Source organism: Chrysochloris asiatica, unplaced genomic scaffold (genome assembly GCF_000296735.1).
Source record: "Chrysochloris asiatica unplaced genomic scaffold, ChrAsi1.0 scaffold00048, whole genome shotgun sequence".
Classification (NCBI taxonomy): Eukaryota; Metazoa; Chordata; class Mammalia; order Afrosoricida; family Chrysochloridae; genus Chrysochloris; species Chrysochloris asiatica.
Genome location: NW_006408566.1, coordinates 6,364,900 through 6,370,879, shown reverse-complemented (window position 1 = coordinate 6,370,879; position 5,980 = coordinate 6,364,900). Strand labels below are relative to the sequence as shown.

Here is a 5,980-nt window from a genome sequence, read left to right as displayed (position 1 = left end):
CTGAAATGGACTGGTACTGGCCATTTTGAATCTGACAATCACATGGTTTACTATGCTGGAAATGACAAATTGAAGACGAATGGTGTTGCATTCATTGTCAAAAAGAACATATCCAGATCAGTCATGAGATAAAACGCTGTCTATGACAGGATAATATCCATGTACCTACAGGGAAATGCAGTTAATACCACTATTATTCAAGTTTATGCACCAACCACTAAAGCCAGTGAGGATGACATAGAAGAATTCTACCAACTTCTTCAATCTGAAATTGATCAAACATGCAATCAAGATGTATTAATCATTACTGGTGATTGAAATGAAAAGGTTGGGAGCAAAGAGGAAGGATCAGTGCTTGGAAAATATGGTCTTGGTGATAGAAATGATGTTGTAGAATGCATGATAGAATTCTGCAAAACTAATCATTTGTTTATTTCAAATACCTTCTTTAGGTAGCTTTAACAGACACATGGACCTCACCAGATGGAATACACAGAATTCAAACTGACTACATCTGCAGAAAGAGATGATGGAAAAGCTCCGTATCATCAGTGAAAACAAGGTCAGGGGCAGACTGTGAAACAGACCATCAATTATTCATATGCAAATTCAAACTGAAGCTGAAGAAAAACGAAAATCAGTCCACAAGAGCCAAAATATGACCTTGAATATATCCCACCTGAATTTAGGGATCATCTGAAGAACACATTTGATACCTTAAACAATAAAGACCAAAGACCAGAAGAGTTGTGGGATGATATCAACAACATCATACATGAAGAAAGCAAAAAGTCATTAAGAAGACAAGAAAGAAGGAAAGGTCAAAATGGATATCAGAAGAGACACTGAAACTTGCTCTCCTGCATAGAGGATGCTAAAGCAAATGGAAGAAATGAGGAAGTACAAGAGATGAATAGAGAATTTCAACGATCAGCTCGAGAAGATAAAGCCAAATATTACAACAAAATGTGCAAAGATCTGGAATCAGAAAACCAAAAAGGAAGAAAACAATCAGCATTTTTCAAGCTGGGGGAACTGAAGAAAAAATTCAAGCCTCGAGTTTCATTATTGAAGGATTCTCTGGGCAAATTGCTGAATGATGCAGAAAGCATCAAGATGGAAGGAATACACAGAGTCACTATACCAAAAGGAAATGGTTAATGTTCAACTATTTCAAGAGGTAGCATATGATCAAGAGCTAGTGATACTGAAGGAAGAAGTCCAAGGTGCATTGAAGGAACTGGCGAAGAATAAGGCACCAGGAATTGATGGAATAAAAATTGAAATCTTTCAAGAAAGTGAGGCGGCACAGGAGGCACTCACTCATCTTTGCTGAGAAATTTGGAAGACAACTGGCCAACTGATTGGAAGAGATCCGTTTTTGTGCCAATGCCCAAGAGAGGTGACCCAACGGAATGCGGAAATCATCAGATGATATCTTTGATATCGCATACAAGTAACATTTTATTAAAGGTAATAATACAGAAACAGTTGCAAGCATACACTGACAGAGAACTTCCAGAGGTTCAAGACAGATTCAAAGGAGGCCGTGGAATGAGGGATATCACTGCTGATGTCAGATGGATCTTGGCTGAAAGCAGAGAATATCAGAAAGATGTTTACCTGTGGTTTATTGACTATGCAAAAGCTTTCGATTGTGTGGATCATGGCAAGCTATGGACAACATTGCGAAGTAGGAGTATTCCTGAACACTTAATTGTGCTCATGAGGAATCCGTACCTGGACCAAGAGGAAGTTGTTTGAACAGAACATGGGAAGACTGAATGGCATAAAATTAAGGAAGATATACAACAAGGTTGTATCCTTTCACCATACTTAGTCAACCTGTATGCTGAGCTAATAATCCCAGAAGCTGGGTTATATGAAGAAAAACGTGGCAACAGGATTGAAGGAAGACTCATTAACAACCTGCGATATGCAGATGATACAACCTTGCATGCTGAAAATGTAGAGAACTTAAAACATTTACTGATGAAGATCAAAGACCATAGCCTTCGGTATGGCTTACATTTCAATCTAAAGAACAAAAAAATCCTTATCAATTCACCAATAAACAACATCCTTATCAACGGAGAAATGACTGAGGTTGTCAAGGATTTCATTCTTCTTGGATCAACTATCAACACTCATGGAAGCAGCAGTCAAGAAATCAGACAACGTACTGCATTAGGCATTTCTGGGGCACACAAGACCTTTTTAAAGTGTTGAAGAGCAAAGATGTCAGCTTGAGGACTAAGGTACACCTGACCCAAGCAATGGTATTTTCAATAACCTCATATGCATGCGAAAGCTGGACAGTGAATAAGGAAGACCGTAGAAGAACTGATACTTTTGAGTTATGGTGTTGGAGAATATTGAAAGAGAACCAATAGATCTGTTTTGGAAGAAGTGCAGCCAGGGTGCTCCTTGGAGGCCAAGATGGCCAAACTTCGTTTCTCATACTTCAGACATACTGTCAAGAGGGACCAGTTGCTGGAGAAGGATATTATGTTTGGTAAAGTGGAGGGTCAGAGAAAAAATGGAAGACTCCCAGCAAGATGGATTGGCCAAGTGGCACCATCGATGGACTAAAGCATGGCAACAGTAGTGAGGTTGGCCCAGGATTGGGTAGTGTTTTGTTCTGCTGTGCATAAGGTCGCTATGAGTCGGTACTGACTCGATGACACCTAACAACAACAAAGAAAATGATACACATGGACTTCATCAGATATAAAACACAGATATCACACTGACTACATCTGTGAGAAGATATGGTGAAAAAGCTCCATATCATCAGCCAAAACAAGGCCAGGGGACAACTGTGGAACAATCTATCAATTGCTCATATGAAAGTTTAGGGGGGATGTTGAAGAAAATGAAATCAAGTCCATGAAAGCCAAAATTTGACCTTGCACACATCCCATCTGAATTTAGAGATCATCTCAGTAACATAGTTGATGCATCAGACACTGATGAATGAAAACCAGAAGAGTAATTGATGGCATCAATAACAGCAATAAGACTAGAAAGAAGGAAAAGACCAAAATGGATATCAGAAGAGATTCTGAAACTTGCTCCTCAACATAGAGATGGTAAAACAAATGGAAGAAATGAGGAAGCAAATGAGCTGAAAAGAAAATTTCAAAAAGCAGCTTGAGAAGACAAAGTCAAGTATTATAATGAAACGTGCAAAGACCTGGAGTTAGAAAACCAAAAGGGAAGGACACACTCAGCAGTTCTCAAGCTGAAAGAACTGAAGAAAATATTCAAGACTCAATATGCAATACTGAAGGATTTTGTGGGCAAAATAATGAATAATGAAGAAAGCATCAAAAGAAAATGAAAGGAATACACAGAGTCACTGTACCAAAAAGAAATGGATGATGTTCAATCATTTCAAAAGATAACCTATGATCAAGAGCCAATGACAATGAATACAGAAGTCCAAGTTGCACTTAAGACATTAGCAAAGAAGAAGGCTTCAAGAATTAATGCAATACAAATTGAAATCTTTCAGCAAACTGACAAAGCACTGGAGTTACTCACAAGAAATTTGGAAGGGGACTACCATCTGGTCAACTGAATGCAAGAGATCTATATTTGTGCCCATTCCAAAGAGAGAAAACCCAATGGAATGTGGAAATCGTTGGACAATATCATTAATATCACATGCAAGTAAAATTATGTTCAAGATAATTAAGAAACGGCTGTAGCAGTATATTAACAGAGAACTGCCAAAAGTTTAAGCTGGATTCAGACGAAGATGTGGAAAGAGGGGTATGATTTTTGATACCAGATGGATCTTGGCTAAAAGCAAAGAATACCAGGAAGATATTTACCTGTGCTTTACTGGTTATACAAAAGCTTTCAACTGTGTAAATCATGACAAGCTATGGACAACACTGCAGAGAATGAGTACTCTGGAGCATTTAATTGTGCTCATGAGAAACCTGTATATAGACAAAGAGACAGTCATTCAAACAGAACAGGGAACACTGAATGGTTTAAAATAAGGAAAGGTGTACACCATGGCTGTATTTGTTTACCATACTTATTCAATCTGTATGCTGAGCAAATAACCCAAGAAGCTGGATTATATGAACAACAAACAACGTGGTATCACGATTGCAGACGACTTATTAAAACCTGTGATACACAGATGATACAACTTGCTGAAAGTAAAGAGGACTTAAAATACTTACTGATGAAGATCAAAGACCACACAGCTTTCAGTATAGGTTGAGCCTCAATGTAAAGAAAACAAAAATCCTCACCATAGTACCAAAAATCATGATAAATTTTGAAAAGGTTGACGTTGTCAAAGACTTCATTTTGCGTAGGTCCACTATCAACACTCATGGAAACAGCAGTCAAGAAATCAAATGATGTATTGCTTAGGCACATCTGCTGAACAAAATCTCTTTAAAGTGTTAAAGAGCAAAGCTGTCAGTTTGAGGAGTAAGGTGTGCCTGACCTACGCCATAGGCACTATTATTTTTGTTAGGTGCCTATGACCTAAGTGCCTATGACAATAGCCTCAGGTGCTTGTGAAAACTGGACAATGAATAAGGAAGATCATAGAAGAATTGATGTATTTGAGTAACAGTGTTGCAAAAGAATATTGAAGGTACCATAAACTGACAGAACAACAAACAAATCTGTGTTTGAAAAAGTACAATCAGGGTGCTCCTTGGAAGCCAGGATGGCAAGACTTGGTCTCTCATACTTTAGACATGTTATCAGGAGGGACCAGTCCCTAGAGAAAGACATCATGCTAGGTGAACTGGAGGCTCAGCAAAAAAGAGGAAGATCCCCCAATGAGATGAATTGGCCCAGTGGCAGCAGTAATGGGTTCAAGTTTAACAACAATTATGAGGATGACGCAGGATGGTGCACTTTTTCATTTTGTCAGCATAATAAGGTCACTAAATGAATCAGAACTGACTTGAAGGTACCTAACAAAAGCTACAACACCAGTACCTATACCTACTGACTCTATTATGATTGTTCTGCAATAGAAAACAGCTCTTTATTTTGTGGACAGTTTCATCTGCTATTTTCATTTCCTACTCTATGTTGCTGATCTCTGGGGGTTTAAGGGAAAATGAAATAGTATAATCTTGGCCTGCCCTTCAACTGTGTTCTACATCTAGCCTTTTTTAGGTACCTCTATCAATAGAAGTCCTGATGTGGTGCTGTGGGCTAATGAGCCAGACTGCAAAGCCATTTGAATTGCCAAGGTCGGTGGTTCAAGCTCACCAGCTGCTTCTCGGAAACCCTATACAGGATCGCTATGGGTCGGAACCACTCGACGGCACTTAAAAACAACAACAATCAATAGTGCTGTAGGATAATGCACTGGATTACAAGGTCAGTAGTTCAAATTCACCAGAAGCTCCTCTGAAACCCTATACAGGGTTGCTATAAGTCAGAACCAACACGACAGCTCTTAACAACAACATTACACCGGAGAGAGTCCTGGTGTAGCACTGTAAAATAATCCACTGGACCACAAGGTCAATATGAACTGCAAGGCTGGCAGTTCAAATTCAGCAGCTCCTCCTTACAGGGTCGCTAAGAGTGAGTCCTGGTATGACGTTACAGGTTAATGTGCTGGATTGCAAAGTCAGTTTGAATCACAAAGTTGGAGATTCAAGCTCTTCCAGCCACTCCTCAGAATACCTATATGGGGTTGTTATGGGTTGGAACCAACTCAACAGCACTCTACAACATGAGTTGTAACGGACTCGATGGCACTTAACAACAAGAATATTATACCACAAAGTTAGCAGTTTGAGCCCTCAAGTTGCTCCTCAAGAGAAAAGTGTGATTTTCTGTTCCTAAAGTATTTAGGAGAAAAGTGCACAGAACCTGCATTTGCTGATGGGCAACAACTTAAAATGAAGAGAAACAGCTGTAAACATCCATTGAAAATTGGAACATGGAATGCACGAAGTATGAATTTGCGAAAATTGGAAGT

General features: G+C 39.1%; 1 protein-coding gene across 1 annotated transcript in view; it reads right to left on the bottom strand.

The window, feature by feature from the left end:
• Positions 1 to 5,980, bottom strand: part of LOC102829562 (UDP-N-acetylglucosamine/UDP-glucose/GDP-mannose transporter-like) — a 63,656-nt gene that overhangs the window by 12,950 nt on the left and 44,726 nt on the right. The window lies entirely within an intron of this gene.